The sequence below is a fragment of the Stegastes partitus genome, unplaced genomic scaffold, assembly GCF_000690725.1.
Source record: "Stegastes partitus isolate 25-593 unplaced genomic scaffold, Stegastes_partitus-1.0.2 Scaffold409, whole genome shotgun sequence".
In the NCBI taxonomy this organism is placed as follows: domain Eukaryota; kingdom Metazoa; phylum Chordata; class Actinopteri; family Pomacentridae; genus Stegastes; species Stegastes partitus.
Window position 1 is genome coordinate 273,720 of NW_007578140.1, and position 16,096 is coordinate 289,815.

Sequence of the window (16,096 nt, forward strand, 5' to 3'; positions counted from 1 at the left end):
CTCTGCTATTTTGGCTCTTTTCTTTCCTTTGTTTCTTCATTATAGCTTTAAACGGATACATCTGCATTAATTTGTTCTATTTAAACTTGCAAAATCAAATTATCTGAATGATAAACAAGCCTCGGCTTCATCTTGAAATCATTAAATATTTGCTATAAATGCATTCCATCATCGTCGTGAGGTTTATTGGGCATGTCTGGTACAGCGGGCTTATTTTAATGATTATGTCTGGAGCATTAGAGCAGCCATTGATTACAAGGGTTTCTACCTGACTCTAGTCTGCATAACAGCAGCAGGTAGATCAGCACAGAGGCCTCAGTCGCAGCAGCTCGGTGGCACAGTGACTAATTGCAGGGCTGGTTGATGGACTGCTGCAGCAGGTGGACTGACTGCTTAAACACCAGGCGAGCGCCAGTCAGTCACAGCGTTTGATTCAGTGGAGAGTTTGAGGAAGGGGGAACAGACATAACCGTTTATTCTGCTTTAACTGTGCACACGTGTGGAACAGTTAATCCTCAAAGGTTAAATAAAGAGAGATTGCGCGACACAGCTAATAAACTAGCTCCATTTCGAGGGCTGCTGACGAGCTGTGAGTTGCAATCTTTGAACGTAAGATTAAAACCTACCTCTTCAGCCTGACCTTGATTAAGTACAGTTTATGGACACTGCTTTAATCATTTCATTAATCTATTTTCTTGTACTTGCATTGCTCCATTTTATTCTATTGTATTTTTAGTTTGTGTCTTTTTAATCTATTTATGTCCCTAAACTTTTCATGTTTTATGTCTTTAATCTACTTTATCTAGTGTTTAAATTTGGTTTTATTTACTTTATTTTCATGTTTGGTCTTTTTCAATATATCTTTTTTATATATTTATGTTATTCTGTTATGCTCTACGCCTGTACTGTCCAAAAGGAAACCCCAGGTGCCAAAAAATCAAACCATTGCAGAGAGACTGCAGTTCCTCAAACTGCCACTTGAGGCCAGTTCCAGCAGTGAGTTAATTGCCATAGACTCCCATGTTAAAATGTCCCACTTTACAACAGAAGCAAACATGTTTACAGCCTTGTACAAAAACAGTTTTGGTCTCTATAGCTGATTTCCCTGTTCATGGCAACTGTGTGGGAAGTGATTTTTTATACAGCTCACCCGTTTAAATTGTATTAAAGCTTAAAATTATGCAAATTTAGGTGCTGTCTCAGGACTCTCCACCACCCAGCATGACCCACCTCAGCTCTGCTTACCCTCCACCTCTTTGCTAATTTTTGTGCTAGTTTGGAATTTGAAGGCGTTCAGGAGCTGACGAGCCTGCAGTGGCCGAAGCCACCACATTGAGCTTTAATGTTATAGGTTCAGCTTTATATACATACAAAGGTTCTGTCTTATCAGTCATCCCTGAAGGACTTTGAGCTGCACTAACTTATATGAAAGGTGCTATTCAAAGATATCTGGATTGACTGATTGATTTTCAAACTCATTCAATGGACATTACTGCCAGGGCGGGTTGCAGTTTGTTAGTTGTCTTTATTCTCATGTCAAAGTTCACCAAAGTTGAACTTGATTGTGGGCGTTTCTATTGATCCCAGCAAATCCATTACAACAAATTGATTTCTTCACAAAGTTTCAGCCTTTTAAATGCTGGAGTGACTGGGCCTTCCCTACCGGAGTCTAAATGAGTTCACAGAGGTCAGTTCTTCATCACACCGTATGTATTCAGGAACACTCTTCTTTAAAGCCTTTTCATTTTATCACACAAAGTAAAATGTCAAATGTCACTGCATTCAAATTTTTACATCCGCACACATACAAACCAGTCTATCAGTTTGTCTCGCTTATTTTTTTTTTTTGGCATCCTCTACACTTGTTTTCAGACAACAAACAATAAACTTCTGCCTCCCTGTAGTTGAGAGAAACAGCCATTTTTTTTCCCCCGTATCAAATTCACAAAAGCTTCCACAGCTGAGTCTGAGGAAAGGGGAGGAAGATTGAAGACATTAAAGAAGTGACACAGTGACTTAACCGCGGCCACATATTTGCCTTTTGGCTAGAACGAGGTCTAAATCCCCGACTGAGCGCGCTCTGAAAAGAGTGATAGAGCAGGAAAAACCTGCACCTGTGGCTGTTCCATCAACAAATGACAAGTAATCAGTGATCTCTGTTGTGATGGGGCTTAACCAGACACTCACACAAACACACACACAGAAACCAGACTGGAATTTCTGGTCTCCCCCTCAGACAGGTGCTCAGCAAAGCCCTTCTTTCTTCTTCTTTAGGTGCCCTACTTGGCCGAGGTCAAGAGACTGAATATGACAGAAAAAAAGCGTGATAGAGAGAGAGAACTGGCTGAAGATTTGATCCAGACCACCCACCGTCTTCACGACCTTTTTTTTCTTTGACATAAGTAATCAGAAACGTGAGACAAGCTACTAAATTTTGCTCTTTTGTTTGCAAGCTGTTTCTACACAGCTCTGTTAAGGACAAATAAGAGTTTTCTATTTACTAGCTGATACAACTTAGTCATGTCAAGTTTCCTGGGAAGCCGTTTTCCCCAAACAGATCGAAGGAAATCTATATAATTCATGAAGCCTTTGAAAGCAGATTAGAGGATGTAAAAACTGTTTTGTTACTTTCTTTCCTCGATCCTTATTTATAAGGGGCATTATACATTCTTTTAAGCTTTTTTTTCCTCCCTATTATATTTCATGACCGAGCGATTTGTCTCCCGTTCTCAGTGATAATAACTCTGGACAATCCTCGGTTGTGCTGAGTGCAGCAGTCTGAAGCAAACTCTGCTTTTAATATTCCTGCCATTGTTGTGGCTTTCCTCGCCCTGCTGTTAATCTGGAAGTTGTTTGATATGTGAAGCCAAAGCTCTCTGGGGGTTTCTTGTGGTGGGTATTGATGGGGAATGGTATGTTCTTTATGAATCAAGGATCAGTGAGATTGTGTGGGAGCAAGGACAGCATTTCCTCTGTGGGTAGATGGGAAGTTTGTGGTCATCATTTATTCTGTGGGTGTTTTTTTTTTTTCTTTTTCTCTCCTTATGTGAGCAGCAAGAGTTTGTACATTGATGGATCAGACGTGACAGCTGCCAAAAAAAAGAGAATTACATGGCTGTTTTTGCATTTTTCATATGAGTGCTTCATTTTGTGTGTGTGTGTTGTGTGTGTGGGCAACGCTTTATGACTCACATGCTTCAGAAGAAAGTTTGTGTGTCTTTGGGACTTTATGCCGCTACACTTTATAGCTCTCATTAAGTTTGGTTGAATGGTTACTGTAACTCATTAATTCCTAGTTTGCCATGGCCCAGTGCATGTGTATGGATTCAGAAAAGCAAAGCAGAAACCACGACGGGATTAAGCACCAAGTAAAGGGATGAGCAGACTACAGAAGAGAGATCATACCACCGACTTTGCACAGTTTTTTGCACACTAAAAGGAAAAGTTTAACTTTATGGGAAATACACTTCTTAGGTTTTTTTGTAAAGAGTCAGATGAGAAGATTAGCCTTCCCGCTAGAGCCCTGCATGTGACTTTTTTCATTATTCTGCTCCTGCTGGATTTCTGACCATTACTGCGCCCTCCTAATGTGCCGACAAACATTCTGACCATTCGCACCGCTGCAATTGTATTGATTTTGTGTCTTCTGCCAGAACTGGAATGATGTAGTTAAATTACAATTACATGCATATATTGCTATTCTAGGGCAGTAACCACAGATTTCACACGTTTCTCCACAGCGTCTTGTTTATTTATGTGCAGGAAGAAATGCTTTATCTTTGAGGGAAAGCTTTCTTTTACAGTAGAACAGCAACCCAGAGGTGCCAGATTTGTGTCTGTTCATCAATATTTCAGTGTGGCTCAGGTGGTAGAGCGGGTGTCCTCCAATCGCAGGGTTGGCGGTTCGATCACCCGCCCCTCCACAGTCAAAGTGTCCTTGGGCAAGACACTGAACCTGAAGTTGCTCCCAATGGCAGGCAGCATCTTGCATGACGGCTCTGTCACCTTGGTGTGTGAATGTGTGTGTGAATGGGTGAATGAGAATACATTGGAAAGCGCTTTGGATAAAAAGTGCAGACCATTTACCATTTACATTTGTTGAAACAACGTCCAATTCTTTTCCATATTTGTCGATAACAATGGCAGCCTTGTCTTGCTTTGCTTTTGCTAACCCACTTTTATCTTCTTTTCAGCTTCATTTGATGCCCTTCTGGTTAGGGATAATCCTCAAAAGCACAACTTATTTTTTGACTGCCTACCTCTCACCACAGGCAAAGTCGTGACCTACCCACCTCCATCAGACTGGCTTATCCAACCATTCTTCCTCTAACCAAGCTTGATTTTCTTACCCTAACTCTAACCAATCTTACTCCTAGCATCCTCATCCACCGACCAATCACGTAGCGCCTTGCTTGTGAATTTTAATGAGTTTTCCCGGCCACAGTGCAAAAAGCAAATTTGCCGCCCGCAGCAAAGTTATCCAGTTGCTCCCATTACATTTGCGCTGGATCCTACACGACCCATGGGACCCCAATTTTAAATTCAATCCTCTAATTTCTAATTTAAATATAAGTATACAGCTAATTGCATTAGTTAAGATCTGCAAAGGTAAATAAAAAAAATGTTTTGGTTAATCAACACGTTATATCTTGTTAATTTAATTCGTACAACAAACTTGAATGTAGCAACAGTGCAGCCACAGTAGCAGCACTAAAGTTTTGCTCTAAAATAAATACAAATTTTGGCATGCAAACACACTAACAAGGCCAACATGCTGATGTGTTGCAGTTCTAATGTTCACTACGGTCACCATCTTGGTGTAAATTGGAACATAGCACCAAACAGCACTGCAATGGCTGATGGGAGTTATTTTTACAGTTATAAAGTATTTTCAGTTTTTTGTTTTTTTTACTTTATGGTGGGCAAGAGGCTCATCAGAGTTACAGTGTATCCACTGAGCACCATGAATATTTGCACCAAATGTTTCAGCAATCTCTACAGTTGTTGTTGAGTATTTTTAGTGTGAACCGCAGTGCTACTAAATATGCCGTAGCTTTATATTTAGCCCATGATAATGTTAATGATCTTTGCCTCTAGCTCACAGCAAGGAAGTAAAACTATACCCAGCAAAACAACACGTGTCATTACTTTGATATGATGGACTGGTATGATTAATTATTGTTATAAGCAGTACGAAAAAATAGAAGTTGCGTGAGTAGTTGCAGTCATTATTTACAGTGCATGAAACTGTAATATGTTCCAATTTGAGCTTCCTGCTATTAAAGCTTAATCTCAGTCCTCATCTCTCCCTCCCTCAACACACATGATTATTAATCACCGCATTTTAATTTGGAATCATAAACGCTGACCTCCATTCGGTGTCTGATAATAACTCTGAGAGTGAGCAGGTGCTCTCATCATCCTAATGCAGCGGCTGGTAATGCAATCTCCCGGGTAGACGGGTTGTAAGCGAGTGGTTTCCCCTGTCATCTCCTCAAATCCCAGAGGGCACAAATGATGCTCATCTGAATTATTAAAAGGGACATAAGACTGAATGATTTATCATCAAGAGAGACTTTTTTTTTTTTTTAGATTTGTCACCTTAGATCACTTGTTTTGATCTTTTCTGTTTTCTTGTTTTGTTTGTTTTACTGAAAATGTATGCAAAAAAAAATGTTATTCTGAATTCATTTTCCTCCTCATGTGCTGCATAAAACCACTAACATGAGTGTTGAGAAGCTGCTCCACCTCTAGCTCCCAGACAAAACATGTGACAAGTGACAAGAATGTGTTTTCTTTGTTAGGGGGAGGGAAAAAAAAGAACTTAAGTCTCCAAGTGTGCAAGATTATCTGTGCACATGTGTGGTCAACCATCAGCGGTACGATGGCCCTGAGTGCCAGATGTGCCCCTGATACATTATAGATGACAGCAGCTAACATAAGGTCTGCATGCGGTTTCCACATCAATGTTCCCTCTTCATCTGTCTGTAGGATCATTTAACATCAGCGGCAGCTTACTCTTTTAATGTATTTCATATGCTAATTTATTGATGCTTTGTAGTTTTTATATAGACACCAGCAATTTTTCAGGTAGATTCATTCTTCAATCTAATTTAATGGCTTTACCAGATATTAAATTTGCTCAGACTTGCGATCAGTTGCGCTATTTCTCTTCTCTTCTTGCTTCTTAATAGGGAAGTTATTCTATAATTAGATACAAAAACAAATGCGTCTCCTCCTGTCCACTCTTTTTAAATGGATGGGCAGGTGTTTGGGTGCAGCAGAGGTTAATGCATCATCCCTCCGTCTCCTCTGAGACCCGCGTCCACCACCCTGTTTCATACCATTAAAAAATAATTGTGATTAATGCACACACTGAGACGGACGTATCATGTCCATTTAATTAAAGTGAGGGTATATACAGTATCTTGCTCCATATGGCTTAGGATATCTGATCTGAACAGCTCTACTGTAGGTTGGAACCTGTGTGTCAAACAACCAAATGGCCAGCGGAGGGGAGGGAGGGGGGGAAACACTAATGCACATGTGCGGTGAGTCGCACAACAAGAAAGGAAGCCCTGAAGCTAAACAGTGTTTTGCCTCAAGTGAGGAGCAGTTTTCATTTATCATCTTTGGCATTCAGTATCCAGTTTTCCTAACACAACCACGTTCTAGCCGGCGTAAGGAGGAGGTTGAGGCAGATGGATGAGTTCGCAAAACACTGGGCTTCAACCTGGGAGACCCCTCGAGTCAAAGGTTAACCATGACATGAATTAAGTCAACCCCAGCCATGTGTTTGTTATTGTAACCATCCCAAAAAAGGTCCCCCTGTGTGAACCCAAAACCTGAGCTTTTACTGGAAATAGCCAAACCTTTACCACGACACTGTCACAGAATAAAACGATAACTTATTTATCCTCCTACCAGCAGTAAACAGCGTCTCATGTCACAGCTACGCCCATGTGGGTTGTAGACCAGAGGGTTGGACCTACACGGTTGTGGAAGGTCTTTTAAATGAGAACAGAATGTTCCGAAATATAAATATTTGCCAGAAGGATGATTGCTACCTGGATGTTGTCTGTCAGTATGTTGACTGAAGTAAATAGTTGTGTGGAACGTGGTTTTCCACAACCGCCGCAGGTTATTATATGAAAAACACTGATTATATCTAATATCTCTGACTCACTGTTTTATGTAGAGAAGACGAGCCCAATTTTCAATGTTGATTTTTAGCAGAGTAGAAAATAGATGTTTAAGCTTAAAGCTATTTCAAACAGTGCAACACGGATGATGGTGTCTGATAACTGCAATAAAGATAATTATCATCAAAATCGCAATATCACCACCACAGCTGATGATAAGCTCGCTGCAAGAAGAGAGGACGGCTGGTATGAATGCAGATGAGACTACCTACTGAGGGACTGTGGATGCTTCTCTCTGCGTGGAATTTGGAAATGTAAAACAGGTTTATCAGTCGTGACAGGGTTACCAGAGGGAAACACAACAGATTCCTTTCCTCTGACACTTCATTAGGAATCTATTCTGGTTTACACTGTGAAAATATTTGTTTTGATTTGTGCCGGCTTGAAGATGTTTCATTGCGACGCGCTGCTGTGCTGTAATAACCCGCCCATATTGATTCCCTTTTGAAGTTATCTAATATTAATGCCTTTGAATTTAGTTAATATTAATGCCTCTGGGACTGCGCTTTCCTCTAACAGGCTGTACTTTAAGACTGCAGTGTGGTGTTGCAGTGAGGAAAATTTTAGCAGTTAGATGTTACAGACGTTTTCCTTTCAGATGCTGCAAAAGATTCTGCTTTACTGTTGATGTAGAATCAAATCCTTTCTGCATTTGTTTTGTGTCACATGTATTTGAAAAGAGCAAATTTTCCAGTGCATTCGTTGTATTTATAAATTTGACATCTTAAGAGCTTCCCATCTAAAGAGACTTGCTGGCTTCCTGGTTTCAACACTGATGTCATTGTTCTTAAGAAGAAGCATGTAAACGAAGACTCTGGTGAGCAGGCTCATACAAACTGGACTAAACCCAGGGCTCTTTGTCTCCGGTTCTGGTTCAACACACAAATGTCAGCGAGTGAAGAATCAGTGGACTGACAAGTTCCCTGCAACCTGACCTGACTTTGGCTAACCTGTGTGGAATTTCAAGGTGTAGTGATTGAGCTGCATCTGAGAGGCTGACAAGATATGAAATGTTGCACATTGCTCAACCCCAGTTTCGAGTGGAAGAGCCAAAATATATATTTGATTGTCACTAGCAGATGAGTATTTGGCATTTTTGAAAATCGTGCGTGGTTTAAATGGTAGCGGAGGTACTTCTCAGAAGTACACAGCCTGGTTTCCTTTCATGCAGCACAGCTGACCACATTCACACTGATGTATAAGTTCACTTTGCACGGGTGGTGAAAAAAACAGGCCATTGTAGGGCGGAAGGGAAAAAAAAAACCTGTCTAAACTTAGAACACTGCACCAAGCTCAGCACACGCTAATACAGATATAAAGTTGTGATATAAACACAGCACTAAACCGCAGCCTCTAAAGAAAATGAGAAGTTAAGTCGTCTAAATATGCCGTTTTCATCTTTGTTCCCCAGACAGACAAAAAAGTTATTTCTGACAAGACCGGCTATTTATACATGCTGAAAATGTCACCTTCTTGTTTACTGCTTCTCTGTCCCACTTCAGCGCACACCCTCCTCTCCTCTGCTGCCTCTCTATCCCACTCAGCTCGAAACTTTAAACCACAGATTTAACAAGCAAAGATTAAGACAGAAGCGAATCACACCCAGTGTCTGTAAGAAGAGTATTTTTCCACATCTGCTCTTGTAATTACACAGCAGTCTGCCTCTGCTCTCACTAAACTGCCCTCTTGTATTCTCATCTGGCCTCAATTTTTTATCTTTTGTTTTGATGACTACTGTTTTGTTAGTCCTCGTAACACCTCATTTTTACATTTTCATCTCAGTTTTTAATACGCTCACAATGCCACCGGAGTTAATAGTGTGTGCTACATCAATTTTTCCTCAGCAAACATACTGTATGAGCATGAATCTGGTGAAATGGGACTCCCATTACACTCTGCAACCATCTAATCCACCAAAATCTTACAATCTGCAGTTTGTTCAAGCTAAGTGTGGAAAAGGAAACCAGTGAGTCACCAAAATTCATTCAAAATGTGTATTAGTGACTCATTTACTTGCTAAATGTCTTCATCGCTCTACAGCTCAGGGCTCCAACTTGAAGTGCTTCATAAACGACCAGATCTATCACGTTCCTTCCTCATGTCCTTGCATTCCTAAACGTTAATATTTAGAAGCGCTCCGATGTTTACTACAGTCAGGCCGTGCTCAGAGCAACAGTATCCCTGTGTGAAAAAATGCAGCCCTCTCATTCATTTGAAAGGAGCCGGTCTCTCTGTGCCAATGCAGGGGCCTCTGGCAGAACAGCTACGGGCCATGCAGCAAAACAGCAAAACTTTTTAGCGCAACGTGACGTCATCCAGCAAGGAGCTGTGTCGGCCAATCAAGTACATGCAAGTTTTTTGCTAGATTTCCTGTAAAGTAAGTCGCATGTTTCAAGCTGTGATCCGTGTGATGAAAGATAAAATCGTTGCCCCCATGATAGCTTTGCAAAGCTGTCAAATCCGGTTTGTGTCTATTATAAACCCTCATGCAGTAACTTCCTGGATTGTGTTTCATTCTCTCATCAACACCTTAAGCCTCCCACACCCACCAATGAATTGCCTTTTAACGCAGGGCTGTTAATGGTCTGAATCATTGCTAGTATCCTCATAAAATCTATGATTGGAAGCAGCACTGATTCTCAGAAATCACATTTATGTATTTTTAAAACAGTAATGCCAGTTTGAGAGCAGCCTAATAAGACTCCGATTATAATTTTTTTTCCAACATGAACATATTATGAACAAACTTAGCAAGTTGCCATCTCTACAGCCGGTTTAGTCCGTTTAATTTCCCTATACTGTTCGCTCATAGTGACTGCAGCGTGTCTTTTCTTGGCTATGTCACAGCATTAGTTGGGTATCTTGGTTAAAGATTGACTTGAAGCTTCAAATACATATTTACTTTATAAACATTGAACTGAAATCACAATCTTTACCTGACATGGACCAAAATGCTCTTCACACACTTTGCATGTAAAGGATTGTGTTTAAGGATATTAGATGAAGAGCTTCAATTCATTCTGATCCATGATTACAAATCCAAACTGCAAACAAGGTTTCTTCAGGAATGCTGGGATATTACTGTAGTAATAGCTTGTAAAGATTTGGGTTAAATTTTCTTAGCAAAAACAATCTTTGATTTAAAAAAAAGATCATCCTAGAAGAACAGTTACTGATAGTAAAGAATACAGAGAGAATTGGGTTTGGCAAACTGACAGAAACACACTCATACAAGCAAACAAAAAAACACGGGGATTACGACACACAAACAAACATGTGTAACACAGACGCCCAGTCAGCACTGAGAGAATTCACTGCATGTATCGGACACATGAAGGCTGTTAACTACAGCGCTTTTCGTGTCTTGCGCTCACGTCTTTGGCGTCTGACATGATATAAAGACGTGCTGACCTCCGGGAGGTCATCAGAGGGTAGAGGGATGAGGCGAACAGGAGGGGGAGGTGAAGTCTGGAGCAAACGTGCGTCTGGGAACCAAGTGTGATTCACACGCTACTCATCCCCATACAGCTCTGTTCTATACAGAGCCTCGGGCACTTCACTCAGAGGGGGCTTTGTTTGGAGCCCACTGAGTGTTTGTGAGTGAGAGTCTTTTTTAAAAAAAACTCCCGTAAAACAATTGTACATTTCTATTTGTCGCCTCCTGACTAATCAGCGGTTCATCATTCTTTCATTTACTCTCTTGTTTTCAGACACAAAAACACCCTGCAGAAAGAAATAAGTCAAAGAGCCGTCAGCCCAGGAATCCAGCACGACAACACACAAACACGACTTCTCAGCTTTCGCTTCTGAACTTGCTTCAGTTTCAGCGCCGGTGCACAAAGTTGTTCAATTCCGAAGTTTCACTGCATGTGACACTAAGTGGGTAAATGCAACAAGCTAAAGAGGCTTGTTATTAGCCACAAAAGAGCCAATTAGAGCTGAGCCTTTCAGTGGAGGACCTGAAAGTGACAACAGAGAACACAAAGCTCACAACTTCATGTCAACTGCCTCATTCACGCTACTTAAATTCTTGTTTCAAGTCAAGCCTTCACGACAACAAGCCTGCAAATAACCTGGAAATGACAAGAGGTTGAAACATATCCTTTAAGATGTCAGAATAAAATCAAAGTTTGATGAAAAAAGAAAACAAAGTTGTGGTCTCAGGCCTCAGCAAATAATAGAACGGCTTGTCTCTCCTTTGAGATGACTTTGTCCACTTGTTTTCCTCATATTCTCATTTTTTTGGGGGGAGGGGGTTGAATCCTTTGTTTCATCCCAAGTTGATTGAAAATGTGTCCTTTGCCTTCTACTCATAACACAAGCAGGCAGAGCGCAGTGCCTCAGGACCAGCTCCATTTCTGGCTACAGCGTCTTGGTCAAAGGGTCAATGAGTTTGTCCCAGATACCGTGATAGAGAAACCGAAGCATTGTTGGTCACAACTCTCATTCCTCATCAGTCAGACAACAGATAATCAGTAAACTGAAGACAATCTGGCTGATTATCTAACTGTAGGCTCCTCGATGGATTTAATGCGTGTTAGAAAGTCAGATCGACAGCCAAAGAGTGCGCATCCAGGCAAAAAAAAATCAGTCAGATTGACTGCAAAGGCTGTCAGAGTGTTTCTGTAATCACAACAAGGAGGATGATCAATCTTGTGGGAAACCTGCAGCAGACAGAAGGAGGAGACGTCCAGGCAGACAGTTGAAAGCAGCTAAATTATGAGAAAGTGTTGCAATACTTGGGGTGTTATGAAATCAGAGCTCACTTATAGAGGCCTTATCTTGATGTCAGCAGGAAAATACTTTACAGTGTTACTTTGGAGTATCACAGTTTTATACTGTAAGGAACTGCAACAAATCTAATTGAGAGAAACAGCTTATTTTTTTTAACAAGAATGACTTTTAGAATAAATAAACCTAAAGACTGAGTTGGTTAACAGCACATTATTCAGCTCATTGTGTTAATTTCAGTGCATTGTTCATGTTATTGCCCTTTTCAATGTTTTCTCAGATCACCTACAGCAGCCTGTGACTCACTCTCAGTCCCCTCCGGCCTTGTGACTTGTGGTTTCTCTTTGTTTTCCTTTGCGTTCTGTTTACACTGCGTTGCCTCAGCTCATTTTCCGAGCGTTGCTTATTTAGATGCGCAGTCTCGCACGTGTAAAGTCATTTGTGGGGAAGCTGCAGAAATAAACCTGATGCAACGCGTAATGGATTCCACGTGCCCAAGCTGGCGACGGTCCTCGCTGCTAATCGAGGGATTTGATGATTTGACCTTCGCCGAGAGAGACAGACGGACGCAAAGCGGCAGCGAGTCATTATACATACAATATCTGACTCAGTGGTGAAGCAGGTGATTCAGCCTCTTGCAGACATGAAAACAAATAAACATGAAATAAGGCCAAAGCCAATAAGTCTGCTTTATTACTTTTACTTCAATAGATGCTGCAGTGATTTTGCACCATTTGATTATTTGAGGCAACACAAAGAAACTGAATTAAAATCAACAGATTATATTGATTCAAGTTATTGACCAAACACTATAAACTTTCACAGAGGTTCATTATTGCAGAAACTTGAGAACAATCCAGTGAAAAGATGGAAAGACTTTTTTTTTACCCTTGCATTTATGTCTTTGGCTTCATTTAACCACTGTTTGCTTTGGCCCTGTCCTCTGCTGATGCATGCTGGGAAAGACTCCAGCCCTCCTGTCGCATGAATAAGCAGGTAAAGATAATGAATGAAATGTGTGGTTTGGGACTTGGTCAACATTTATTAGAGATCATATAAGTTCGTGGACGACATTACAAATCATGTGTGTCATCATAATACCTTTCTTTTTAATTCTTGTGCTTCAATTTTTCATTTCTGGATTCAAAACGACTGCTTAACACACAAGTAAAATATGACATTACCAGTAATGTTGTCAGAATGCACTGTGTGGTTATATGGTGAGGTATTTTGAGTTAACCCTTTGAACCTCAAGCTGTTTCTGAGTCTTTTCTGCTCCTGTGTGGCTCAATTTTCACATCAATATAAAGTCCTGCACCTCAGTGGAAACAACAAAACCATAACTACAAGTACAAAGAGCTCCAAAATAGCTTCTGTGTCGTATACCAAAGTTAGGATGCCATAAGCCTTAAATAAACAAGAAAAATTGAAAGTTGAATTTCCTGAATCTGCTCTGTGTGAACACAGCCTGCAGTTGAACCCACTTCAGCTGGAAAGTCCCTGAAGTTTTGTCACGACTACTGGTTACAGCTGAGTCAGTCGTAGCTTCTCAGATGCATTGAGGTTTTTAACAGGTATTTCACAGAATCTAGTTGGGGCAAACAATATACCCATGGGGAATTTTTAAATGGGATATGTACAAAAAAATGTATTTGTTTTATATCAAACTATGCATTTGGTGAGTTTTAAGGCATGCTTTTCAATCTTTTCAGCTTTTCAGTGTTCACAGAGTTAAAATATGTTTTTTTTCATGCTTCAGATTAGATCTCTTGCAAGTTAAACCTCATGACATTTCCAACTATCTGTATAATCTAATGCATTTCTGTGATAGCAGCAAGATCAGGCAGGTCTTATCAACTTTACTGGACGTTGCAGAGAAAGCTAAATCTGGACAAAATCTAGCTGAATCTCTGTCACTTAATTTGTTTCTTCGGGAGATTTTCAAATATCAGATCCTACAGAGACACTGGCTATCAATAAAGCAATCATATTGAATATCTCCAACTTTGTGATTTGTGCTTTTGGCTGGAAGACCACTGGACGCGTCTATCAAGCAATAGATTCCTGTAACTACAACTTTATGGCAGAGCTCCGCCAAAGACATAGAACAAGTGTTAAAACTCAATCAGTTCAGCTGAATGAATGTCTAGAATAAATGTAAATATAATTGAATGCGTAATTAAAGTTCCTACAACTATGTGTGTGAGTCTGTGTAAGAGAGAGAGAACCCCCCTCGGAGAAAGGAGGACTTGTTGGCTGACTTGTTAAAATTCTTTAAGCCCCCCATGAACCCACGGACTCACACACTCCCAGTGTCCTGCTATGCTAGTTGAGCCTGGACTGACCTGAGCATCTGTAGACAGCTAATGCATCTGGCAGATGGCTCGAGTGTGTGTGTGTGTGTGTGTGTTAGCATGTGCGTGCACATCTGTGAAAGCTATGCTAACACTGGTGTTTGTGTTTATGTGTGTTAAGTATTCAAGCAGAGCAGCAGCCCACCGCCAGGACACACAGGTCAATAGAGTGCAATTGGTATTAGAGTGGTGGGTTTGTGAGCCAGATCGACAGCCAATCACAAAGCAAGCAGCTGGTCCGTGTCTCTGAGCAACACGTCTGCCTGATTGAAAAAAAAAATGTTATCGGCTTTGACTGTGTGGATGATAACCAAGTTTTACCTTCTCAGTGCACACTTTTACTGGAAGAAACATAAAAGATTTTAAATATTACTTTTTTACTTTTTTTGTGTTACCGGTAAATTATTCATAAACATTCATGGCTTCTGATTGGCTGGCACATATTTAAGGGTAATCAAATTTGGACACCTCAAATTTACACTCTAGAAAATTATGTTTTGGCTCAACAAAAAAATATAACATAACAGTTTACAATTATCTTTTTGAATTATGAAAACTACAAATGAAATTCTGTTCAACCAACAAACTACGGCGAGTTAGGGGAAGTGGTTTGTCCACTAACAGTAATGGTAAATTATTTATTTTATTTTTTATTACTGCTTACTTAATGATGGAAACATAAACACAAGTTTTTAAATTGATTGCTTACAAAAATAATTTGTTCCAACAACTATTTTTATGTGGCCCTACTTAATTACTATTAGTTTGAATTCAAGTTTACAAGTCAACAAATTAAAAACATTTAGTTGCTAAGTTGTCCAGTGTTATATAAGTGGATGAGGACAGTTAAAATCCTGACCTCGTTGTGAAGAAAAATTCAGTTTTAAAGTCAATTTCATTAAGTTACCGCCACTTGAATTTTGTTAAAAATTCAACCAAGGTAGAAATTTGCATTTAAATTACACACAATATTCAGTTAATGCAATTACAAACACTTATTTCCAACCCGACCCAACAATGTCTTCAAATTTGGCACTCAGGATCAAAGATAAACTGATCAGACTTAGATGGTCAAAGGCCAAGGTCACTGTGACCTCACTTTTGGCCCTAACACAAGAATTAATACGCTAATTATCACACAAACGTCTAAGATGACGTGTTTTATCCAAAAGGTCAAAGGTCAAATCTGGACAGACACAGATGTAAACTGTGACCTGGCAGGTTGGTAGAGGCATACAACCATGAGGTGATTACTTCAGTTTGGAAATGTGTTGAAAATGTCGTTTTTAGCTGACACTGTAGGTTAACATAAAAGAAGGTGGTCCAGGAGACAACTGGTTGGACTCTGTGTGATATTCAAAAACAACCTTAACGTAGGTCATTAAAAACCACACTGTGTCTCAAAAGCAGAAATATAAAAATGGGAAATGGTACAGTGTGGTTTTGTGGTAAGTTACCTAGTGGCTTCCTGTGTTCCAATTCACATACTTTTTTTTTCTTTACTTTCAGTACATACTACAACTCTTACAAAGTACATACTGTTCCATCCAGTGTGCATACAATTAGGACAGACTACTTCATCATAATGTTGCGGCTTGAATTTTAATTGTTGCATTCTGTAATGCTTTATGAGCTGTCATCTGTTTTTGTGTTAATGGAGCTTTAAACTTTTTGGTCCTACACTGTGTGACATAACTGCACAGATTATTGTGGGTCAGAATGGCCAGAAAAGCATGCCAGCTTGCTGCAGATGTAGTTGGACATGCTGGTATTTTTGGCAGACTACATTTGACATAGGCTGTACTAAAT